Genomic DNA, 26473 nt, shown 5'->3' with positions numbered 1-26473 from the left:
TTCCCCGCCATGCACGTTTCCTGCCGCCGCTCGCTTCACTCGCCCTCCTATACTCGCCCGAAGAGCGAACGCCAGCCGCCGCTGTCACGGCTTATCGGCGCTAAGCGGACGCGCCGTACAGCCGTCGTCTTCAGCCTAGGCGTCGCGAGAGGCCAGCCGACGCCGCCGCGGACCCTGCCACTGCCCGCGGTCAGGCTTTCCGGGACTTGATAGCCGCGGGGAGGCCACGCCTAAGTACGGGACGGCGGGCAGTCACTCTCCTCCGCCTATAGTTTCCCGGCGGTGTGCAGGTGCACGCGAGAAGTCCGGCCTCTTCGATTTCCTCAATGACATATGGCTTTTGCGCGATAGGTATAATATACGTCGTGTCAGGGTCTCTTTCATCCGTGAATATGTGTATTGAAAAAAAAAACCGTTCCTCTCGAGATAACACCTTTCGTGAGCGTTAAGTCCTCTTCGGGTATTTAGCATCACGTATTTTCGTACATCGAAGCTATGGTACATCAGTCAAGCCAACATTTGAAGGCTGCAGCTTACCATGGATGACTTCATTTCTAAGGCGTACGGACTCGCAGGTGCTCTAATTCAACGCGAAAATGTCTGCCTGGTGAAACATTTCTGTTCTTTTTTTTTGAGTTAGTGAAAAGGAATGTATTTGTCTTAATGAGTGGCTGGGCGCTCTGACTAAACATGTACCACTAGGTATGGTGTACGTCTTGCTAAACTTATCAGATAACTATTACAAGCGTAACTTGCTACACTCTCACTTCATAATAGGGAGAAAGAGATCAAGAAGAAAAAAAAATAAGCTTACAGGGCAAAAAAGTGATAAACAAAGAAGCCATAAATAGAAATGGAAATGGAGCACAAGCGAGATGAGATAATCTTAGGTAACCGTTTATTGTGTTCCTTTAAAGCAAAGCGATTGGGCATTCCACGGGACAGTTTTATCACGAGTTCGCAACTGCTTTCGATGACAGGCGCATCGGTGGCTCCCTAACTGCGTGACAGGGCAGCATGCAGGACGAGAGTCGCGCGATACACGAGGGGCGAGTCTGGCGTTTTGAAAAAGCTGACGCTCGTAGAAACAATCGCGAGCAGAGAGAAAGAGACTTACATAAGCGTGGGGACCACTGGACGAAAAAAAGAGGGAAGAGATTGCGCAAGAATTTTAAGCGCAATGAAAACACACCGATAGGGTGCGATGATCTTATGTTTTCACTCAAAGTACCCCATATAGTGTTTCTCACTTGTTTAATTTGTCGCCAGGCATGGTCTAAATCCTACCCGTCACGAGTGCTTGGGTGGCTGGTTGTGGTCGCAATACGCTGCCTGTGCTTCATAGAAGTGGCAAGGCTCCACTTTTGTTTGTATTAAAGTAGAAGCATCTAGGATGCCGTACACGATTGTGCGTTGAATCGTCGCGACTAAGGAATTTGGATAGTAATGATGGTCTTGCAAAATACGATGGCTGACAGGACACTCTAGGTGCATTTGAATCATGTACATGAACCATGTACATTATTATCCATGCTCCCTTTTTGGGTGTGGCTGTGTGTGCGATACGCTCTATGCCGATATCTTCGGGTGATTTTTTGCTGACTGTCCCTATCAAATGAAACCTTTAGAAGGAACTGTCCCAGAGTGGAGCAAAAAATCTGTGAGTGACATTGATTTTCAAAATTTTGTGTGTGAACTACGTGAACATTTCGCTGGATTTTAATTAGACCATACACTGCGAGGTTTTTTTTTGCGCTTATATTACAGGTATGACTTCTCGCCTGCATTATTGCTGCTGTTCTGTTTGTTGTCTGTTTCTTCTTTTTTATGACTGATGACCCCTCTTGCGTGGACGACGGCAGTGGTTAGCAGTGTGTATAAAAAGATGAAATATCATTGTACTTTGCCAGCTATTGTCACTCAAGTGGTAATAAGAGCCCCGCCGCGGTGGTCTAGTGGCCAAGGTACTCAGCTGCTGACCCGCAGGTCGTGGGTTCGAATCCCGGCTGCGGCGGCTGCATTTCCGATGGAGGCGGAAATGTTGTAGGCCCGTGTGCTCAGATTTGGGTGCACGTTAAAGAACCCCAGGTGGTCTAAATTTCCGGAGCCCTCCACTACGGCGTCTCTCATAATCATATGGTGGTTTTGGGACGTTAAACCCCACATATCAATCAATCAATCAAGTGGTAATAAGAGAAAATAAATATAGGGGATGAATAAACTGTATGATTAACATCACATAGCGTCTCCAAGTTAGAAACGCAGCAGGAAAAAAATCTCAAGTTTTGATCATGTCTTGTCTCTTACTTGTAGAATGTTTTGTTATAAAGTGATGAGAACGATCTGAAAAGGGAAAGTTGTCGGAGCCAACGCTCGAGCCATTTGTCCGAACGAGCACTGCAGTGACATCTGCCTTTTGACGCTTTCACACTACATCAAGCATCCACCTCCCTGAACAGTTGTCTGGCTTGAATTTCTCCCCGTTATGCAATCATCCCTACAGTTTGTTAAGGGTCAACGATCATCTACATCTGAAGGAGTAAGCGAAGAAATATTCAAAACAATATAGCAGAAGAGCTTGACAGTGGAACCATTCTCGTTCCCTGTCTGACGACCAAAGTGAACCAAAATTACTTTCTTCGTTTTGTCGTTACTTGGGAAACTGAGGCCAGACCATATTGGGCAGCGTCCGCTTAATGCAGCAGACGTCATGCTTTTATCCCTACCAAGGTCAGGTCTCTGATGCGAGTTCCAGCTATTTTGCAACCAACTTCATCCGCATCATTGCCTAGCTTCCTTTACTCATGGCCTTTTTTCTGCAACTTCACCCGTCTTCTCACATAGCCAGTGTCATCGACGTCATCTCTTTTGTTTTTGTGAGTCAGAGTGGTCATAAGCAACGACAGCTGGCAGAAGTCAGCCATTCGCTCGAAGAACAACGCGAGGAAACGAGAGATGAGATATCATTCGCAAAGGCAATGTGACAGCCCCGGGCGTAAGAAAAGAAATATCGGCTATACAACGGATCAAGAATAAAAAAGAGCCAATGTCGAATAAAGTAGAGAAACAGAGACAGAAAAAAGAAAGACGCTGATGAAAGGCGGAAAAAATGAGGGGAATACGCATGTCTTATTCCTTCCATTTGACGGGCGCTTGTTGACTTTAGCCGGGCGCGATCGATGGCTGCGGACGTGTAGCGGAAAACGAGGAGTCTCGTCTTGCTGGGCACTTTGCGAGAGCCCTTCGAAGTCAGGGGGTCCGCGAAAGCTTTCATAAAGTCCTTCTTTTCTTGGGGCCTCACGTCACAACGTTTATATAATTTTATCTTTATGTGAGCACTTCTCGGAAAAAATTGGCCTGGGCTTGTGCATGTCGTCTGAATTTACTTTGTAATTTTCATCTCGCCATCTTAAACGCTCTTTCAATGAGCTTCAGCTTTTGTTTTCTTTACGTGTCTAAATATGCTTGAAGGAGCTCAATAGAAATGCTTTATGTTTTTCCTGGAGTTACTCAGGAGGTCAGAGAAGCGTCGATTTTTCAGTGGAACGCAAGAGGTCTGAGATCTCGCATATCTGATTTTCGCCAGTTTGTTCATCTGTACCGATTTCCTATCATGATTATATGTGAACCGAAATTATCGCACCCAATCAGATTATCCGGCTACGAGTCATTTTTCTCTTCAAGTGACATCGAAAGTAGCAAGGTTGTTGTATTTATTCGCCGGGAGCTTACTTACGTCGTCCAGCCAGTGCAACCTCACGACGGCACTCAGTATGTGTGCTTGTCTGTTAAAAAAAGAAAGGTGACATTCGCACTTCTAGGCGTGTATATATCCCCATCAAGTCATTTCGACGCCAACAAACTACACGGCATATTAAGGGCACATCCGGGTCCGTGGGATATCACCGGGCATTTCAATGCGCATCATCCCATCTGGGGAAGCTCAAGGCTTAATTCAACGGGACGACGTCTATCATTATTGGTTTCCAGCCATGGTCTCGTCCTTCTGAATGACGCCAGTCCTACGTTTTTACGAGGCACTACATATAGCAGCTGCCTTGATTTGTCCTTTGTTTCACGCCGATTTGCTACACGGGTAAAGTGGTTTTAGACATTGAAACAGACGGAAGCGACCACATCCCCACTTACCTGAAGATTAAAGGTATTTCGAACAGGTACTCCTCTACCACAACACAAAGAATAGATTGGAGTGTCTTCAAAACTCAACTTGAGGATGCTTGTGAAGAAGGCCTGTCCAATGGTCTTCAGCAAGCTATTAAAGAAACTGCACATGCGACTATGCGCACAATAATATGCTCTTTGAAGAACTCTGAATATGACCTCGAGCTGGAGCGACTTCGTGCGATACGCCGTCGTGCCGAAAGACGATACCGACGCACCAATTCCACAGACAATCTACGGACAGCCCGGCGCATCCAAAAGAAGATACAACGGCGCCTTGACAAATTAGACACCCAATGATGGAGGAAATTTTGTGCGTCGCTAGATCCTCATAAACCACTGTCTCAGATATGGAGAATTGTGCGAGGCCTACGTTCTGTTCCAGAGCAGCGTTTTCCCTTCAATGCCCTTGCACTTTTTCATCGGCGGCATGAAATTGAGGTAGCAGAAGATTTCTGCGCTATGACCGTGGGCCAGACAGCGTACACAAGCCTACATACAGTGAATCATATCCCTCACTCACGGGACCCACGCATGGATCTACCGTTTACTTCACAGGAGCTCGATGCGGTGCTCGTCTTATGTAATAAGTCGTCGTCAACTGGCCCGGATGACATCTCATACAAGATGCTGTGCAACCTTGGTAAACGGGCACGAGAAGCACTCCTTAACATCTTCAACGATTCCTGGCAAGCTGGCGTCGTTCCGCAAGATTGGAAGATTAGCCGCTTGGTACCGATTCTTAAGCCTGGCAAAGCTCCCCTGGACATTGCCTCTTACCGACCGATCGCACTCTCAAGTTGCGTAGGAAAGGTAATGGAGAGAATGATCTTGGCCAGGCTTGAATGGTACCTGGAATACTATGAGATATATTCGAACGCCATGGCTGGTTTTCGCCGTCACCGATGTTCTATCGACAATGTTATAGATCTCGTCACTTATGTCCAGCAACAAAAGGCAGGTAAACGACTATCTGCAGCCATGTTCCTTGACGTAAAAGGAGCATACGACAACGTTCTACATGACGCCATCCTCGAAGCCATTGAGTCAGTGGGCCTAGGCGGGCAACTGTATTGTTGGACACGCAGTTATTTACAAGGGTGGACCTTGTTTGTGAACACTGAAGATGGTCCAACTTCCCAACACCCACCGCATCATGGAGTCCTGCAGGGTGGCGTCTTGAGTCCAACCCTCTTCAACCTCGTTCTCATTGGTCTTGTAGAACGACTACCAAGTGTGGTCAAGTTATCCATGTACGCTGACGACATCTGCGTCTGGACATCTGGCGTGACAAGACCTCAGGTACGCGCAAGACTTCAGAAAGCTGTGACGTTGGTATCAGTGTGCCTCAAGGACCAGGGTCTGAAAATCTCGCCAGCAAAATGTGCATTGATTGCTTTTAGTCGAAAGCCAATGAGACCATACGCTATATCAATCGATGGCCAAGTCATACCATATGTCAGGACGCACAGATTTCTAAGTGTATTCATTGATAGAGACCTCTGCTGGGGCCCACATGTGGCCCACTTGAAGAAGAGGCTGACAGAAATTGCTAACTTATTCAAGTATCTCGGAGGAAAAACCTGGGGGACTTCAGTACATGCAATGATGCAATTGTACAAGACGCTTTTTCTTGGCTATTTGCGCTACAGTTTGCCTGTGTTGACCAACACCTGTAGAACCAACATTCGTACTCTCGAAAGCATCCAGGCCATGGCTCTGCGAGTTTGTCTGGGACTACCGCGATGTTCATCAACAGCTGAGACAATCAAGATCGCTAATGACTACCCACTAAAGACGCATATCATGATGGAAGTGCTCAGAGCATCTTACTCGTGCCCCTGCCCATCATCTAGCTTCACTGCCAGAAGCCCGACCTCGTGCGTCATTTTGCCAGTCAGTCTTGTCATATCGCACACGCATTCCTACGGGATATACAACTCCATCGAGGAGTCCATCGAGGGTTTTAACTCCCCCATGGAGTATGACCTATGCACATGTTGAACTCACGGTTCCAGGCATAGGGTCAAAAGCCCGGCTCTCGTCTCCAGCGCTAAAGCAGCTTTCTCTTCTCTTGTTATATGAGAAATACAGTGAGCATACTCATCTATATACTGACGCTTCAACTAAAGTGGATGGGTCTGCAGGGTCGGTGATCTTTCCTGCAACAGCGACAACGGTGATGTTTCGTTTATCCCACCAGACATCATCGACAGCTGCGGAACTTGCTGCTCTACGTAGCGCAATTCCAGTCATTAAACACCAAGAAGCCAAGAAATGGAGCGTGTTCACGGACTCTGAGGCAGCACTACAGTGTTTGATATTCGCCTTACGCCGGGGACCTCATGAACAACTAGTGCTGGAAATTAGAGAGCTGCTTCACCGCCTCTTCGACGAAGGACACAGAATCACGTTTCAGTGGCTTCCAAGTCACTGCGGCATATTGGGCAACGAACATGCCGATGCAGCTGCCCGATCAGCACACGAAGATGGTGAAGAAAAATCGATACCATTTTCAAGGACTGACGCTGCAATGACCATCCGAAAAATCGCTAATGCAAAATTAAAATCCCTGTGGAACACCGAGTGCTTACGGCACACGCGACTGCGTAGACTGGACACGTCTCGTCGACTCCGGCCTCCGTCTGGACTCTCCTGACTCGAGACAACGGTGCTTTGCCGACTATGGCTTGGTGTCGCCTTCACCAAAGCTTTCGCCTTCCGAATCGGCATGGAAGACAGTGCTGCTTGCGGTCATTGCGGCAGCGATGAAACTATAGAGCACGTTCTCTGTGATTGCCCTCGTTACAGCGTGCAAAGACGGCAACTAGCTGCTCGTTAGCTTGCCTTGACGATAGACCTTTGTCTGAACAATCAGTGCTGGAAAGACGACATGATTTGTGTGCTCACAGAAAATCAGTGAAGGCCTTACTGAACTTTTTGCGTGGCAGTGGCCTATTGTATAGACTGTAGCACCCCAGCTCCCCCCCCCTTTTTTTTGCGTGCGTCTATTTCCCTCTTCGCTTTCTTTCCAATCTTTCTTCCCCATTCCCCCTTCTCCTAGTGCAGGGTAGCAAACCGGATGCTCCATTTTTTGGTTAACCTCCCTGCCTTTCCCTCATTTTATTCTCTCTCTCTCTCCTGGAGTTATGATTCCCCCTTCCTTGAATACCCCTTCCTTGAATACATTGTAGGTTAAAGTGCAGCCTGTTTTGTTATAATATTGACGTCAAAAAGATATCAGGATCTTCAGGATCATGCGTATATTATTAAATTTTTTTTCATTAAACGTCCAGCTACAAATTTTCAGTCCCACAATAAAGTATTCATTGCTTAGAGAAGACGTTATTTGAATTAGTGAGTTATTTTGTGATAGGCGTGTAAATATTATTCAGTCATCGTTGGATCTTATCTATATCAAGCATATTGCTGTATGGTAATATAAGCAACAGCAAAGACAAGACCTTGTTCTTTACTTAAATAAACACAATACTAGAAATATTGGAGCACGTGTTTTTTGGCAACTGATGGTTGACTTTTGGTTACCCGTATTTGATTACCCGTTTGATTACCCGTAGAAAACGAGCAGCCTTCGACATACCCCTACATTAGTGATGGCGCTGTGTTTCTCTGATATTTGAGCAAAGAGCAGGTTCTTTGAACAAAGCGAGACGATATGAGGGCTGAGCAAATAAGGCAGGTAGAGTGCAAAAATTTCGTCGGGCATGAAGAGTGCTCTTTTTCCACAATAGGTACCCCTGCTTTTAAAAATTAGGACGTTAGTGATCACAGTCGTTTCCTTTGGACTCGTCCAGCACATAGCCATGACCTCGCAATGGTTGTTAATCGGGTCGCAAATGAGTCAAGCATTTACAATATCGGTGAGGATAATTTTTTCTAACCATACGCAATGGCGCAAATTTACAATGGCGCAAATTTGCAATGGCGCAATTTTTTTGCGTACGCTGTATACGTACGGTTTCTAATATTACAAAACGCAAGGACATTAATGACTTTGATGGCAACTGTACAGCCATATCCGGCTGTTTATGCCTACAAACAACAATTTACAAAAATGAAAACGCCAGGAAAGTTATCTCTAGTTAAGTAAAACTGAGTAATCTACAAAAAATATTGCCGTACAAATTCCTTCCTGAAAAATCAAGCCTGTGATGTGTTTTTGGGGAAAAAAGTGTCTCTCCACTAACAAACGGTGCAAATGAAGGCGAGCGGCAAACATGAAGTGTGACAGAATAAAAAAAAGGAAGTGGGCGGGACAAATGAAGATAAGGTTCCGTAGATAAAGCTCGGTGATGCAAAACCCAAGTATATAGATCACTACTAACAAAACACTGCGAAGTACAGCGCCGACTGTAGACATTGGCAAACGAGCGTCCCTCACCCGAGAGCGAGAATTTCGAGCAAAAAATATACGCTTGAGCTAACGGATCAAATTTGGGACACGCGCTAGATCGAATCAGCTGCGTCGAAAGCCCCGAAGGCCGCGCATCAGCGCAGGGATATGGGACGACTCTCGTTATGTGCGAGTTTGTTCTTTCGTTCTGCGCTTTCGTCGCTTTTTCTCGGAGGCACATTTTTTTTTTGTTTATGAAGCGACTTCTATCACCCTTGTTTTCAGCGTAGCATTTTCCTTGAATATTAGAAATAGAGCTCATTTTTGCGCGAGTGACATATTTCGATTTCCCTTCACTGGGAAAAAAATCCGGGGACGACCAATCACAGCTTAGTGCATTTTTCGCCGTTTGATTCGGAATGCCGGTATTTTCGCTGCTCTTTTTCAAGACAACGTAGATTTGGGTATCATAACGGGAGCTTAAACTCAGAGTGTGAAAATGTTTTTAGAGGGATAAATTCTTATTTTAGCGTCTTTCTGCTCATTGTTTTTTTTTTGTGTGTGAAAGAGCGTGATAATCGTTCGCGGGGCGGGTCGATGTGGCAGCTGCGATGTGCTGCCAGAGCGATGGTGAGTTATACTACTAGTCCTGAATATGCAGAATCAAACGAAATGTTTTGGAAACGAACCTTTGCCGACACTGTCCGCTGTACATGTTGCTAATTTCTATGAACTCGGATGCTATGTGCAAGTTCTCAAAAGCTTCCATCAAGCAAATGATTCCCTAAATATATTCTGCCTAAGATAATGTAACAGAGTATTATTGGCCGGGGATGGAGAAAGTGAAAGTATTTTGTCAAGTTTCAAGAAAGTAACTTGCTTGCTGTTTCTGCAACACAGTGTCGATGTAAGTTTGAACGCAGTTTGTTATCAGTGTGCAGATTACGGTTTGCGAAAGCATCTTGAGAGCAACTCAGCGAGAAGACAATTTCTAAACGAATGCATGGTGGATTATTTTCAGTGAGCTCAGCGCCTAAACAGATCCGGTAAACGCGACACCACTTTTCAGAGCAAATGTGCCGTCATCCAACGACGCCGAACAAAGTTGGTGACTAAATAATGGGCTTCTGACGAAATCTCACAAGGAAATGAATTATTCACGTGCGTGCTGACACGACCGGATGGAACCGCACGAAGGTTCGAAATAAGCTATCACGATCCGATGGATCTTGGAAGCTGTTGTGAATAAACAACTGTCAAGGAGGTAAAAAAGCCCACTGCTGGTGAATACAATAAGAATAACTTCATTTGTTTATATATAGCAATGGAGTGAAAGCAACTTTCATGCTTTCCATACACACGCATCCTGTAAACCTGCTTCTTAATACAACATAAAACATTGCAATAATAATGTTTTGTACAAGCGTACAATGGCATCGGGTGTCAGAACATTTGATTATCATAACGACTTATAGTTTAAAGCCTGTTACCTATTACAAAATACACACACGTTATTGCGCCTATTTTTTTACAGGAACCCTGAAACGTATTTTTGAAGTTTTCTCAGTGTTTAGACGAAAGCATTATCAAAACAATTGCACCACAAACTTAGTGATGCGCCGTGTACCAAGGTCGCTACACACAATTATACCATACTCTCTCTTTTTCAATTCTTCCTGGCCTCCTCAACTATTGAGGCCCGCTGACATCGCTGGCGATCGCAGTGCTCTCATAAGCTCTCTTTCAAATGTTTCACCAACAAGCCCACATCGCCACTCTTGTCTCTCATAAGCGTCCTCGACGATTCAAGTTTTTACCATTCTAAACCTCCGAAATCGCAGTCTCGGAGGCCATCATATAGCCGCCCGTTTGCACGCACGCTATCTGGCAACAGAGAGTCACGGTGTGGCCCACATCTGCTCTGTCATGTGCCACCACTCCGCCAGCCGATCTTACTTCCGCGCATTCTACAGCCCCTGGCAGCCAATCAGATCAGCATTCATGGTGACGTGGCTGCTGATGTGCTCTGGCCAAGAGCAAGTCACTCTGTGAATGGGTGCTTGAAAACACGTTTGGCTGAGTCGCAACAATCTGCACTAGTCTGCAGTGATTAGCAGCTTTAAAGCGTTGTGATAATTTACACAGTTTACGCAGAGAGCTCAATAACCCTTGAGACTTGGTATACCGGCCCAACGTCTTTGCACAGTATCGCCAAACCGTTTCAAGGTCCCTTTAGAGCCACGTTGTGGGTGCACAGCAAGTTCGAAAAGATTTCACGCACTAAGTGTTTTAAGTACGCACTAAAGACAGCGTATTGGTGTCGTGTACAGCTATTAAAGGCAGAGCTTAAGCTTGCCTAACTTTTAACGTTGCTTCAGAAATATTTTTGGCAATGCCTGTTTAGCTGCTATGCACTTTCAAAAAGTATTTTGATTACAGTTTAAATAGTCCCCTAAAGATACGCTTGGAACACAGCTGTAGAACAATAAAATTTGCTCGAAATTTTGATTTGAGCCGATGAGAATTACCACCGCGTAAAGAAAACTATTCAATAGAAAAATAAGCACATGCGCTAAGCCGTTCAATGAGTATTTCATACCACACAAATTTAGCTAGCACTTAAAGCTCTAACACGACGAAATGCTGGGGTAAATGAATCCTATTAAATTAGCTGGCTACGTTTGCCTGCTTCTTTAGCTATTTACACAAAAGAAAAGGCTTTCGAGAAGCTTCTATTTATTAAAAATTCTCGTAACTTCTTAAAGCGATCTTTGTGCGGTGGCGTTAGTGGTGTGTTCCTGATGGTGGTACAGGCTGGGCTACACTGGTAGACTTTACGATTGTAGAGAATGTTTTATAACTTCTGTTACATCAAGAGATGCGTCCAAACACTTTAATTACTAGTTCAACAAAATTGCTTACTACAACAGGGAGAAAGACATGTTCCTGGCAAGTTGTTGCTAAAATCTTTCTTACTGAAGTCGATTACACCTACATCAAGCGTTACTTGATTATTTTTATTTGATTGGTATATGACTTCTATTCTATTCAGAAGTAAATAACTGCGTAAGCTCTCGCCGTCTGAAGTGCTCCGTGGTAGCAAGTTCTGCAGTTACTCAAAGGAATAGGGAGAAGAGAAAGAAACGGCTGAGAAACCATGCGACTGTGTGCGTGAAGTTCTGCTACGTATTGACCACACAACGTTCAATGTATCGCAGGCAGTCTACCTGGAATCGATGGGGCTCTCGGTTTTCGTAACAATGTGATCAATGGGAAGTAGCGCCGCGGAGGCATGTGCTTCTTTCTTATGTTTTTGCCGAGCCAAACGAGATAGTCGGGTGAAGAGACAAAAGAAAAAGTGAAGTTGGGAGACACCAAGTGCGAGAAAAACGTATTTCAGCACTTGGGTTTCGCGCGGAAAACCAGTCGCCATTAACCTTCACTTGACTGCTTCTTTTTTTCGCCAGCTGAAAATGGAGGAAGCCACTTTCCTTGTCTTCCGGCTCCGTTGTTTCCCACAAAACCTTACGGTGCACTTTCAATTCATGTATTTTATTATTTCGTCCTCCAAGTTCCTTTATCTAGGAAAAGCGAAGGAGCCTAATGGTATCGAGCTATCTTCCCTTGTAAGGTTCCGATTTAGTTTTTACGTTTATCTGCTCCAACAAAAAAAAAAGTATAATTGTGCGACTTGAAGACCCGGCAGAGCCTGTAAACTGCTACGCTGCTCACTCTATAAGGGCTGTGTGACGGTCGAACGCGGTTGAGCTCAGGAAATAAAACGGCACGATTTGATTGATACTGATGAATTGAAGTAGCAAAACGAGTCACTTTATTTCAAAAGTGCGAGAACTATGATAGGGATAACTCGTCAGGGTTTACGCGCCTAAACCCCGATATGATTATGAAAGCCACGGACGAGTAGGGCCCCGGAAATTTTGACTCTTTGGTGCTCTATAGTGTGCGCTGACATAGCACAGTACACGGGCCTGTAGCGCCTCCACAGAAACGCTAGCGCGGGAAATCAAGCCCCTACCTCCGTATCAGCAGCCTAGAACCATAGGTGCTGCTCTACTATATACGATGAACAAACACAACGAAACGTTTTGTTTCGTTTAGAGCAAGACACATGCATGCCACAAAAATACAATGACTTTGACGGGAGGGATGTATACGTACATAACTCATGCTGGCGATGCTTCACTGAGCGACTTCTGACATACGTGGGTGCGTTTTGCACGCTAGAGCCATTCAGCTCACAGGAAACAGTGCAATGTTCCTAAAGTCGAAAAACCACTGGAAAGAGGTGATAAATCTCAAGAATTTCTAACAGCTTCGAAAGAAACAAAAAATCTGCATTTTAGTGGAGTATAATACAGATTGTTCTCTCTACAGGGCATGCAATTCATAAAATCTTAGCACCCCTGTGATTCAGAGCAAGCTTCAAGGAATCCGCCCACAAACGATAACTTAACGCTGTAATACTGATAAGTAGGTTTCATTTATTAAATTAGTCTAATAGCACATGTCACACTCGCATAAATGCCTTTACTTTGACTTATACGAACGCGCTATGTATAATGAAACTATTTTACTGTTTTAAAATGAATAATTGCGGATTACTTCTGACGATGTTTGCATAGCACAAGCGGAATACAAGTAGCTACATAGGTGAAATAGTTTAAATGTCCTTAGAACAACCATGGTATGGTACTTCCCAAATATTACCAATCTATTTTGTTTCTTGAAGCACTGGAAAGAAGAATGATAGCTAAAGCCTCGTCTAGCGTAGTACGTGAGGCACCAGTAAACAAAGTTGTAGCGCCTTTCATGCAACAGAAAACATTAGCGTGGCGAAACAGCGACGACAATCGCCCACACACGGAACTTGCGGCGTTATCATTCGGGGCCGACTTTGTCAAGTAACCAACCCCACCTTCACTGATAATATTTCGAGCAGAAAGATTGACTGAATAATGTGTTACCAGTATTTATGGCGTAAGATTTCTTTTCTTTTTCTGAAAATGGGTCGGGGTCGTGTTCATTCAGGCGAGTTCATTCAGGCGAGTCAAGTTGCTATGAGTGTGCATGGCTCAACCCTCGGCTACCGTACCATCGCTTCTCATAACGTCACTTAGGAACAGTGTGCTTCTCGTGCGTATTGCAAAATCAGCTGCACTCGAATTGTACTTCCCCGCCAGGACGTTGTTACCAACGTGCACTCCGGCGTACTGATCCCGTAGCTAAAAACGGGCCATGGAAATGGTTTCTTTTCCTGAGGCCTGTACTTGTTGCCTACTCAGTTGAGGTTACCTTTCCTTCTCAGCGACCGAATAACCACAAAACGCAAACGAAAAGGTGCGCTCGTGCGTCCCATCCACCGTGGTGCTACTGTGGTCGCATGCATTACACTCTCTCGTCGCTCTCGTCCCGCGCAACCCTTGGGAGACGGGACGTCGACTGTCGTTTGCCTGCGCGACGTCCCACAAATTGCCCGCTATCCCTAACGCAATTTGTCGCAATGCGCAGTGCTGCCTTCGTGCGAGAGATCAATGCCGTTTCAGTTTCACCAGTCGCTTTTCTTTCCAGGTGCGAACAATACGGCTGACTGCCCCGGAAGGGACACGTGTGTACTTCTCCGAGGCCTCTTATTGAGTTATCCTTGGCTCTGGCTCGCAAAGCAAAAACGGGAAGTCGGAAGCAACGAAACAACGTGGTTGCAGGCGAAGCCCCCTTTGCTGGCCTTGTTAGCATCAATAACGATGTTTTGAACCGCTTACGTATGCATGTGTGGTGAAAGAAACTCGGCACCCGGATGTGACCATTCAGGCCCAAGCGAACTTGACGTATCTCTTTTTTTTTTATCTGACGCGTTATATATACATTATAAATGTCTCTGCGAAGAAAGTAATAAAAATAAACCTCGTGTTCAGTGCCTGACAAGCTATTCGCAAACTTTTTAACTGTTGACGCCTTTTTCATTTGATTTCTTCAATACAAGTACAAGAAAAATAACCGGTTTTATCAGAGTGAACGGAAATATCTCTTCTTGTAGTTTAAGATTTAAAAACATAGGCTCGCATGAGTACCGAGACCTGTCGGGGAGAAAATTGAATTTGTCGGAGTTTTCATTCCAATATTGTAGAATCTTACAGACTGCTTTCCAAGACGTTTCCGAATGATATATTATAGTATAGCAACAGTAGGACTGTGGTTTTTAAAGTAGGTATGTTATAGTGGCAGATAAATGCGCAAGCTGAACACTATTTTTAGTGTGATAGAATAATTTTTTGTTATGTATGCGAATGGAACAGCATTCTAATGAATAACACAGCTGGAGCACCAGTAGATATTTGGCTTAGATGTCTGTTGCGTAGAAGAGAACAGCAAGGTTTAACTTAGACATGAACTTTGAGAAGACTGCTGCTTGGGCGAGTTGCTTCACGATTAATGTAGATTCACTAGCACAAAAAGAAAGGCGGAACATCTAGGAAGGACACACACACACACACACACACAGCGCTGACTATTAAGCGCCATGTGTGTATCCTTCTTAGATGTTCCGTCTTTTTTTAGGGGAGTAAAAGGGAGGGGGCTGGTAAATCTATCTTAACGTAGAGAAGAATAGTAACGTTTAACGTGTTCAAACAACAATATTGTAAGGAGGCGTGCAAAGCGGATAACTCTGGGTGATATTTCTCACCTTAGGGTTCTTTAACGGGGACTTAAATTTAAGTACTTAACAGATTTTTTTATGAAACCTTCTGCTGTGTAAATGGAGCCGCGATGACCGCGAAACTGATCTGCGTCCTTTAGCTTAGCAATGCGACTCCTTAGCTCCCATGTTACCACAGCACGGAGGACATCCAATAGTTACACTACGCATTACCAGACGTTGACCTACAGTGTACGAAATAAAAAAAATAACGCATGCGGGCTTTTCCGTTTTGTTATATTATTTCTTCGTTTCAACTCCTTTTTGAGCCATTGTCTAGAGCCTATTTGTCAAACAAACAATAGGTAGAAAACCCTGCGCGAAAACGTCCAGGTAGGTTTAGTGCCAGTGAGCTCTCTCGCCTTCAATGAAAGCCTTCCTTCGCCAGTTCACTTATCAATCTTCTGACAAAATAGCTGGGAACAAAAACAAGCTACAGGGAATTCTAATTTCTTTTAAATATTCATTTGGCTGAATAGTGAGTGTAAACCGCGCATGTACAAAACTGTAAGCCATTTATCGATTACATTGAAAAATTAAGAGAAACAAAGATGACAGGCTTTCGCCGCTGTGCATTATACAGTGCTTCTTGAACGAATTATGAATCGCCCCCGGCAACCGATGGCAAGGCAAGAAGTTTAACTAGGCTGAGCTTAATTTCTAACTTTGCACTGTCGAAAGGAGACTAAAGGATGATGACTGACTGTCAAAATCCTTAACAGGGCAATGTCTTAGAATGCACAACCGTACATGGGGAAAGACACAAACGCAGAGAAGCTCTAACTTCCAGCTATTGGTTGTGTTAAGCCGATTTCAATGGGGGTCACACATGAATAGTGTTTACCGCAAGTCATCAGTCAATCTATTCTACACAACGACAAGGACGATGATGATGACGAGGGCAACAACAACGCCAATAATGGTTTCAAAACATACGTGAAGTAATATGCCGTGACGGAAAAATCAGTACATATAAGACGTTCGTCATCGTGTGCCTCAATCATAATGCACTTGTTGAAGTTTACACATATTAGTAAGTCAGTTTGGTGAAATTCGGCAAGGTGGAGGAAAGGCTAAGAAGAAGGAAATCAGCAATCGCCTGCTTGTTGCACAAGGACGAATGCTTGTCAACCGTAAATTTTTACTTGCCGAGATATCCCAATGCAGTCTCTTCTAATCATACTACTAAACTGACGTGGATAGTGGCATCAGGCCTTGGGTTGGAATGGACACAGAAGAGCACTAGTCCTCTGTCGTCTATACCTTAGTGTCTTAAAGTATTTTGCTGCTGATTAAAGAGCATGAATCACTTTACTAGTGTAGAAGTTTGTGCTACATCGCATAACTTGTAAAAGAAACCAACTAGATCAATCTTTCAACTCGCTAAGGTCGACATGGACACGTGCGGACAGAGGGTCTGTAAGTCCGGTTTAGGATCCAGCCACACTCCTTACGAAACCGCCGCGTCAGCTGTCTCGTCGTCTCTATTGGTATCGACTCGACTGCGCCACTCTGGTTCTTGGTGCGGAAAGCAACAACGAATTGAGTGCAATCGAGGGTCAACATCTTTCTGTCGCCTTGCCTTCGACGCCGAAGGATAGATCCTCGCCACCGCTGTAATCCCGCTGGCCGCCGTTCACTCGGGAGACGAGACCAGAGTCTCATTAAGCGACAATCCTCAGGAGCTTCCTTGCTCGTCCAGCACTTCGCTTATCGCGAGGTCCCCTGCTCACTGCTGGGCAGTCTCGCGACCCCCCCCCCCCCTCTCGTTCCCTGCCTTCTGATGCTGTGTGAACACCATGAAGTTTTCGCGTTCTTTTAGTCTCTTCCTAATTAATTTGGGACAGGGTAAACCATGTGAGCTCATCATCGGGAGGACGACAGAATAATGGAATGGGAAGTGGCAGACTATTCGCAGCTGGCAAAATGTAAAGGGAGATGTAGATCAATGATTACCCACAAATACACCTCGAGGACCTTTTTTTTATGTCGGACGTATCGATGAACGCTGTTACTACTTTCTCTTCGACTGTTTCTAGTTTTCATTTACAAACTAATCTTACTTACGAAACCACACGCGCAACATATTATCAAGCTTTCTTTTTCTCCCCAGAGAAATATTACGTGTTATATTTCAAACTCTCTGTGTGGTCCAAACACGCCAAAGATGTACCATATGGGTTTATCTCCAAAGATAAACAGAGATTTAGATTGCGAATCACAGTTAACATCATAATAAAAGTCAGGCTGATTAACTTTATTAAACTTTTACCCAGCTGATGACACTGCTACTGCAAGTATATTCTCTTCAAGGCCTTAACTTATAGTCATAGCTTGATTAGACGAAGGCGAAGACATCCTGCTTCCAGAGGAGTTTCGCCAACTTGATTGCCACATGAATTCAAAGGAGACATAGCGGAACCGAAAACACGCCAGAGTAGGCAGTGCCCACTGTCTGAGGGTGATGACAAAATGAACTTGAAGACAAATTATCAGTGGCACTGGAGACCCTGCCGGCATTCTAAGAGAGGCCTTACAGGCTTTAAAAAAGCGAAGCAGAAAATAAACGTGCTGGCGAATGCAGACATATGGCAAGACTGCATGTATGTTACCTATTCCTCAATGACTCCACACTATTCACTTGCTCAGTTGTACGCCGTATAACCTCAAAATGCTGCTGTTGTGGTTTACGATTGGTCAGAACCATGCTTGTTAGAGAGGGTATATTGGTGGGTATGATTTGTCATAACCGTAACTTATGACTGTAATGGCCGCACATGTTATTGACCAATTGTTTTTCTGTTAAGCTCGAGGCCGTTAACATGCACCTGATATTTAGGTGCAGCGGTATTCTTCCATATTACTCTTATCGAAATGTGGCTTCCGAAGCCGGGAATGGATCGATGGATAAATACGAAACTTAAATTTAAGTCCTGAAAACAGAGTTTTCGAGCATAGCAGCACCACAACTTACCTCTTAAGCCACCCTGGTCGAAAATGTGCCACAGAATAACCACCCTATCACTTCGTTTCTTCAGGTAAAAAATAGCTTGTTTTACGTTACTGTCGTATATATGAATCATTGACGATTCATACATAGAATGCTTTGGGGGTATTTGCCTTAGTGACAGCTCGCGCATGAACTCATCTTCACAATATATCTTATCTAAACAACAAGCGAATACAAGTTTGATCAACCTTGGGTGTGTCTGCGATAGTATGCGCCGACTAAATTAAACATTTTATTTCTCCCCCTCCCCCTAAATAAAGGACTGCCAACAGCAACAACACATTGTTAATATTAGCGCACTTCCCCTGCTTTCTCTATTGATGATTAAACTTGACCCAATACTTTTCACGGTCGCGTCAAGTCACACAGAGTTGGCTGTTCTTTCACTGTCTTCTTGATCTAAGCTTGTTTCTTCTTCTTCCGAGTGCCACCGATCGCATGAAATGCACGCATCCTAAAGCAAAAGAAAGTGAAGAAGATCGTGGGCAGAATCAAAATGAGTAACAACCACTCTCGCACGCTGAGCCTAGATATGAGCACGGTGATTAGAGGCAAGAAAAAATCTCATATACAACACACTCGTCCACGTAATCACCAACAACGCCAACAACAACAGCAACAAAAGAAAAGAAAGATTGTCTCTTTTCTCCACCGTCTACAGCGGAGAAGCTCGTGGTGGCTGCGGTATATCACCGACTCGCGCGAGGGGTCCCTCGTGGGGTCTATTCCTCATCGCTGTGTACATTCAGTGGCCTCTGTCATGACACGCCGTCAAGCGGCCCCCAACGACGAGAAAGCTAAGCACCACAGTCGTGGCGGGCTGGCGTCGTTGCGCGGCGACAGTCCCGATATCGCTGCCATTCGATAAAGCGGCAAAAGCGACTGGTTGCCCACTGCACGAATCGGATGGCATCCGAGACCGATGGCACGCGGGCGAGGCGAGCGTAAATAATGCCGCGTATGAAGGAATGGATGGCTTTCCCCTGTTGAGCTTGCCGTTCAGAGTGAGCGTGGTTTTTCCGCGCCGGAGCGGTTTGATTAATCTTCGTCTAAGAGCGTAATAAGGCGAGCGAAGCGCCTCATTAGCCGCTTCGCAGCTGAGCTGAAAAGTTTACAGCCATCTGTACCGACCACGCTCAGTGCGAACCTGCAAGCCACTTTTCTTTTTTTTTTTCATAGAGCTGTTGCGCAAATCATTTCTCAATGTTTAGCTAATTTTCTGGCTATGTCCGTGAATGAAAACTGCATACATAACTCTATTCCCTCCCGTCATACGCTTCCTGCCAAAATCAAATTCCCCTGCCGACTCACGAGCAAAGTGGTGAAATGTCATGAAAGAACGGCTGAGCTTACTTAAATTAAACTTGCCGCATTTGACTAAAAAAATTATTTTAGAGTGCCTCGAGAAAACAGAATTTTCGTTTATAGTTTGGAAATGTTAACACAAATTTTCTTAACATGAAGAATAAAAAAATTAGGTTATTATTTTAAATCTTGGCACAAGAAAAATATTTTTCCAGTTGTTTGAGTACATGATTAAAAAGAGAAATTACTGATTAATACGTGGGGTTTAACGTCCCAAAACCACCACATGATTATGAGAGACGCAGTAGTGGAGGGCTCCGAAAATTTCGACCACCTGTGGTTCTTTAACGAGCGCACAAATCTGAGCACACGGGCCTACAACATTTCCGCCTCCATCGGAAATACAGCCGCCCCAGCCGGGATTTGATCCCACGACCTGCGGGCCAACAGCCGAGTACCTTAGCCACTAGACCACTGTGGTGGGGCAAAAGAGAAAATGTAATATACATAACAGCATTATGTGCACTTGTTACGATGTTTACGAGAACTGCACAAAAACTTAACAAAAATCGAATTGTCACTTTCAACAAGACATGAAGCACATTATAAGATTATTTTATCTCATTCATACTCCTTAAGTGCAACGCACATAAGTAGGCTAAACACGTTGTTTCTCGATGTATTGCCTATTTCAACATTTTACAGAATTGATGGTTTAAACAGAACTCTGCACATACGGTTAATAGAATTCTCAAGTGTTTGCATATACACAATTTAAGCAGGGGCAGCTGTTGGCTAGAAAAATTATTGCCCTGTTCTCATCTATAAATATCAAATCCACTGAACAGAAGCCTGATACCTAACATGTGCGGAAAGTTTTCTTATGGTTTTCAAACTAGTTCCGCATTCAATACTACATGTATATATATTTCTTTAATATTAATGCTTCGTTGGTGTGAAATTTCTGCTATCTTCACCAATGCATTTGCAGATCTTCAGTGGTTTTTTTTTTCTGAGGAAGCTGCTCATTTTTTTACGCATAGCCATAAAAGATGCTACCCCCCCCCCCCCGATGTAGTTCTCGTATACTCCAATATAAAGATTTGATTTTTCTCTAGGTAATTATGTCATGCCCTTAACTGCTGGGTTAAAGCACTAGTTCGCTCTTCTTCTTCTTCTTCTTTTTCTTTTTCTTTTTCTTCTTCTTCTTCTTCTTCTTCTTCTTCTTCTTCTTCTTCTTCTTCTTCTTCTTCTTCTTCTTCTTCTTCTTCTTCTTCTTCTTTTTTCTTCTTCTTTTTCTTTTTTTTTTCTTTTTCTTTTTCTTTTTCTTTTTCTTTTTCTTTTTCTTTTTCTTTTTCTTTTTCTTCTTCTTCTTCTTCTTCTTCTTCTTCTTCTTCTGATTATTATTATTATTATTATTATTATTATTATTATTGTTGTTGTTGTTGTTGTTGTTGTTGTTGTTGTTGTTGTTGTTGTTGTTGTTGTTGTTGTTGTTGTTGTTGATGTTGTTGTTGTTATAAAATGCATTATTAATAATCTACTTTAAAGGGAAAAGCTCGAAGCCAGCTTACAATACTGCCACAATGGACAACGCACTGGCTGAAGCACCAACAAGGTGGATCAGCCAGTATGTTGAGCCAGAAGAAAGAAGTAACACTATGATAAAAAATTAAAGCTACATTAACAGTATTTAGCTTTTGTCAGCTACAAAAAGGCATTCGACTCAGTATAAATGCCAGCAGTCTTGAAGGCACCGTGTAACCAAGGAGTACTTGAAACATTTAAGAAGCTTAGGCAACGTTCACAAAGGCTAACAGCAATCGAGCTTTTCTACAGAAAAGAAAAATACAATTACATTATAAACAGTAGTCAGGCATGACAGTGCTATTCCACCAATGTTGTTTACTACATGCCCACATGCTTAGAAGTATTCCAACTAATTGAGTGGTCACATTCCAGAGTTCATGTTAACGCAGTAAATCGGAGCAACCTGTGATACTAGAACAGAAAAGCGTTCTCTGACTCATTTTTGTTGCACATCGCTTTACTATGTGTAACTCTAGTAAGGGCGTTACACTCCCTTTCTTCAGAAGAATCGTGAGACGCTTAACTCTCTAAATAAAGTCAACATGTGTCTCCAAAAAGTGTTATAATTGTGAGAATCACATGACGAAAAGAATCAAGGGACACTTTTTTGGGAGGTAGGGGGAGTGTACGATTCGGACATGAAATAGTGCCGGCTAGCAATAATAGTGACGAATTGAATTACGAAAAGCCGATGGAAGACAAAAATCAAGAAGTACTGAAGTAGGGCTCTATATGAATATGCACAATACGAAGATACTTATTGATAGCCTGGCGAAAAAGCTTGAGTTCATGATTGGCAACTCCAGATAAAGTAAAATAGTGTGCATATTTAGTGCACTTGCTGAGAGGATACAGAGGAGCCTACTCTTGAAACCTAAATCCACCAAGGAGTATAAATGGGCTGGAGCGCTTACAAAAACTGTTCCCTAATAGTTACGGCCAGTGCTCTACCCGAAGGGGAACGTGTACAACCACTTTACGCTACCAGTACCAACATATGGAGCGGAAATCTGTCTGATAACAACCTCCAAGTGTTATGAGCCATTCGACTGGCGAGGGCACGAAGCATGTTACTCATACCAATTGCTGGGAATAGTTCAGCGAAGCAAACAATCAACTTTTAAGCCTTCGATTCACGCGCTGCAGAAGCAACCCACGGAATGTGCTCGCTGTTTATTTGAACTAATCGCGTTTTTCGACGCATTGGAAAGCTTCCTCTCCTTCATTGTTAAGAATAAACGATAGTGAATCAGAGCACAAGCAGGGGCAGCAAACAGTGTAGGTACTATGCAGAACGAAAAGTGGACCTGGGTCGGTCACGTACTGCGAAGTACTTATGAACAAAGATCAGTTCGAGCGAGGAATGCATACCAAAAGATGGAGAAATTAATGTAATAGGGCAGCTGGTGAGATGCAGTAAAGAAGCTAGAAAGTTCGCAATGGCAAAATAGAACCAGATCACTCGTGCACGATAGATGAAGTTGTAGTAAATAGGAGGGCCACCATCGTGCCGCAGTAGACCCCCAAAAATGGCTAGAAAACATTATTAGAGCGATAATGACGACCACGATGATGATAATGATTAACAAATGAACTGTCAAATGAAGACGTTTACGCTGCATAGTGACAAAATAAAAGTATCCCGACCGGAACACTCATATACAGCGTGTTACAGAAATGCGCGTATAATTCTCAAAGATAGGGAAATCTCAGCAGTTGCTCGCTGTCTTTTTGAATGACTTTGCTGTAGCGGCAGACATCCAAGGCTGATTAAAGACAGCATTTGACACCATAACTAAGAGAGCCATATAAGTTCACTCTTTATTGATTGGAGTCAAAGGGGATCGTTGAAGAGGAGGAGGAAAGAAATAGCGAGAAGGACACGGAGGTTAGCTAGTTCCTAGATTGGTTCACTACCCTGTGCTGGGGAAGGGAGTAAAAAGGATAAAGATTATAGAAAAGAGATGTTAGAAAGGAAGAGAGAGATAAAAGAGAAAACACAGCAGAAGAAAAACATTAAATTATTAAGAATACGACACTAAAATCTGTCTCTGAGGCGAGTAGTTCGCAAAAAAACGTAGTAAAGTTTTCAAAGCCTTGTGGACTGAGAATGAACTCGGCCAATGGGCCGGAGTCTTTAGTTCCGACAAAGGGCGATCATTGCTATGTTCTTGTCTTAGCGCGTTGAAATGGGTACACTTACACACAATATGTGCAATTTTTTCTTCACAGCTACACTAATTGCACGTAGAGGTGCTGTTCATCTGAATAAGAAAGGAGTATGCCTTCGTGAAGGCCACGCCAAGCCGCAGGTGGCGGAGAATAGTCTCCCCAGCTTGAGATATTTCCGAGAGAAGAGGCAGCTTGAGAGCGGTATCCAAGTTACGTGTGCGAGCATTTAAGGAGTCCATCGAGTTCCACTGTGCCAGTTTTCAGTCAACTGCAAGCGAAAGAAGCCTCGAATCTGCGTCGGTTTTTGAGAACCAGATGGCTGTGTATTTGATTCCGCCATGTGCAGATCCAGCGGCCTCATATGCGGGGTCGTTGGCATATATATCGCAATGACCTGGTATCCACTGATACGCTATACATGCTAAGTTGTCTCTCGCAGGTCTGAGTTATAAAAAAGCGGTTTCTAGTAAATATTGTTGTGCAATTACCTTCAAATAAATTTAACGGCAGAACTAAAACCAAAGCACTGATGAGTGCTACGTGCGGACGACTAGAATGACGTTACTGCTCCAGACAACAATTACAGGGGCTCAGTTCGAAGCGTAACGTGAAGAAAATTGGACACAGTAACAACGCTTAAAAGCACCGGATTAGGTAAGACAGCCTTTCCTGTCCTGTGTTTCCTGGATTGTGTCTTGCGTGTTCTATCTGGTCCCGTGCCAGCGCCTGTCCTGTGTGCTCTTAGTGTGGTCTATTTTCCTCGCGCTACGCTTGAAAGCGCATGTATACTAATGCGCCCACTATACTCTAAGATTACAGAGGAGTCGTTCTTTCCTGTTCGTAAACGTATGTGCGCCCTGCGTACTATAGCCACATAACGTGGATTTGCGCAGCTCGCAAACCCACGTAACGCAAGTTCGTTGGTGAATGATATACTGAAGCTCACTCATTCTGGAATTTGATTTCACCTTCGCCACTGGATTTTACGGAATTTCATCACGTCGCAATTATTACTGGAGGCTACTCTCTCACAGCTGCAATGGGGTCTACGCATAAAGAGCTCCCATTCTTCCATTTGACGTAACTGCCTAACTCCAATAATTGAAAAGTTGATTATTACTACTTTCTAAATTGCTATCAATACTTATGTCCTCAGCCGTCTTATTATGCTTGCAGCTGCAGATAAAATGAATGTCAGATCATTGATCAAATATTGCACTTACTTGACATCTGAAGATTTTAGACACATTTCATGAAACACTGGGTATACACTTATGTAAGCACCTCCCGCTATGCTTCTTTGCTTGCACCGTTTAAGCGAGCCTGCTACAACTTAGCAGGAAAACGAGTATCACAAGAACGGCGCAAGATTCGGCCCAAAGTAAGGTTTGTATCGATTGCAAGATTTTTAAGTGATTCCGACACAACACGCAATCGTGGCACTCCTGCCATTCAGAAAACCTCTCTAACGCCACAACACAGATGCAGTAGAGTCTTTGTTGTTTTTTTTTAAGTTTTATGAGTGACACTATTGAGAAAATGGCGCACTCATTTTCTTTGCCAACCAAAACGTGTGGTAAAGAAATAATTACAACTCTACTGGCCTGAATCACTCTCGCAAACAAGGCGTTCTGCAAATGAGACAACACTCTGCATTGCACACGGGAGTGTGGACGCACTAAAAAATAGAGTTCTCTGCGGTGCCTTGTACTAGAAAGGTCTTTTTGTTTCTTTTTTTCTTTATTTTTTGTTCAGCCTCGGTTATAAAACAAAGCGATCGAGAGGCGCAGCGTTGCCGCACTCGTCGCACGGTTGTTTACACTTTCTTTGTTCGGGCGGCACGAGACTAACGAAGTTATCTCCTCTATACCGGATTCCGACCAACGAACGCAAAAGAAGAAGCAAGAAAAGGTATATCTTTGATCACGTGATGCTAAAGCAACAAACATGAATATATATATATATATATATATATATAGCTGAGCTGTTATGAGATCGAAATTCGGATCACGCGCGGAGCCATAGTTGACCGCCGCCTCATGTGTCTGTAACCAGATACCATGAAATTAGAAAAAAAAAAAACCTAATACCAATGACACAGTGGGGCTAGAACCCGAGTCGCTGGGTGCCAACCCAGTGTTCTACCACAGAGCCACGCCGGTGTTTTTTTTAATTGCAGCATGTAACATTCAATCAACAACACACTTGGACTAAGCTTCAAGCTGGTGCTTGAGACTTGTTGCCAAACCTGCCTTTTGCAGGCTGGATGTCGGGAAAGCATTCGCGTTAAATACGATTTATAAAGCGTTTTAAAACAGCGGAAGAACAAGCAGTCATCGTACAAAGCGAATAGCGTAACGAGTGGGTCGTTCAATGCTCCTAGTCATGACAAAAGCTTGTTCTTGTTCACCTATTAACTGTGGTGCCTACCCACTTCTGGTATAATTCCTCATCGTCGTCAGCCACTGCATGAACAATTGGCACCGTATTCTTTGCAAGTATTTAGCGAGTACCACGCTTCTCAGGAGAACAACAAAAAATAGCGTAGCAAATGCCGGCCTTCTACCCCCCCCCCCCCCCCCCACAGAATGTCTATTAATAATGCCGTAGTGGGTATCAAGAAAGTGTACTTGCAGAAGCTACCTAATGAGTGTTTATAAAAGGCTCTGACAGGCCGCTCTTGTAGCTTTCGCTGTGGCTGTGCTGGGCCTTCCGCGCCGGCCTGGGGTCGTTCTTTGCTTATTTCTCGTCTCGCCAACCGGCGGGCTTATATTGTGATATGGTTCTTTGGAATACTTCTATACGCGTACCGCGCCGTCTGTTTTACTCGTTATCTCGTTCAGAAGCCATCTTTCCCGCTTCTCACCCGGTAATTATATCGTTCGAAGAGACGAAAGCAAATATACTGCGAAGTGACTTTCGTTTTCCTCTTGTTTTCTTTCTCGTTAGTCTTTTTTTTAAACCATACAACGAGTGTGGAAAGCTTTCGAGCACGCACAACTGTGCCCTTCGTGCTTTCTACATTTCTCAATTTGATGTGCCCATTGCTTCACCCAACATGGTCCCTATCTCTGCCGTTTTCTGTCACATTTTTTCGGGCTGTAGCAAGGTTTGCATTTTTTATTCTAATCCTGCCTTTGTTGCC

General features: G+C 44.0%; 1 protein-coding gene across 2 annotated transcripts in view; it reads right to left on the bottom strand.

Moving 5' to 3' along the window:
• Window positions 1-26473, bottom strand: part of LOC142814503 (uncharacterized) — a 337659-nt gene that overhangs the window by 104310 nt on the left and 206876 nt on the right. The window lies entirely within an intron of this gene.

Source organism: Rhipicephalus microplus, chromosome 4, assembly GCF_043290135.1.
Source record: "Rhipicephalus microplus isolate Deutch F79 chromosome 4, USDA_Rmic, whole genome shotgun sequence".
Classification (NCBI taxonomy): Eukaryota; Metazoa; Arthropoda; class Arachnida; order Ixodida; family Ixodidae; genus Rhipicephalus; species Rhipicephalus microplus.
The sequence above is the reverse complement of the archived record's forward strand: the minus strand, read 5'-3'. Positions and strand labels throughout refer to the sequence as shown.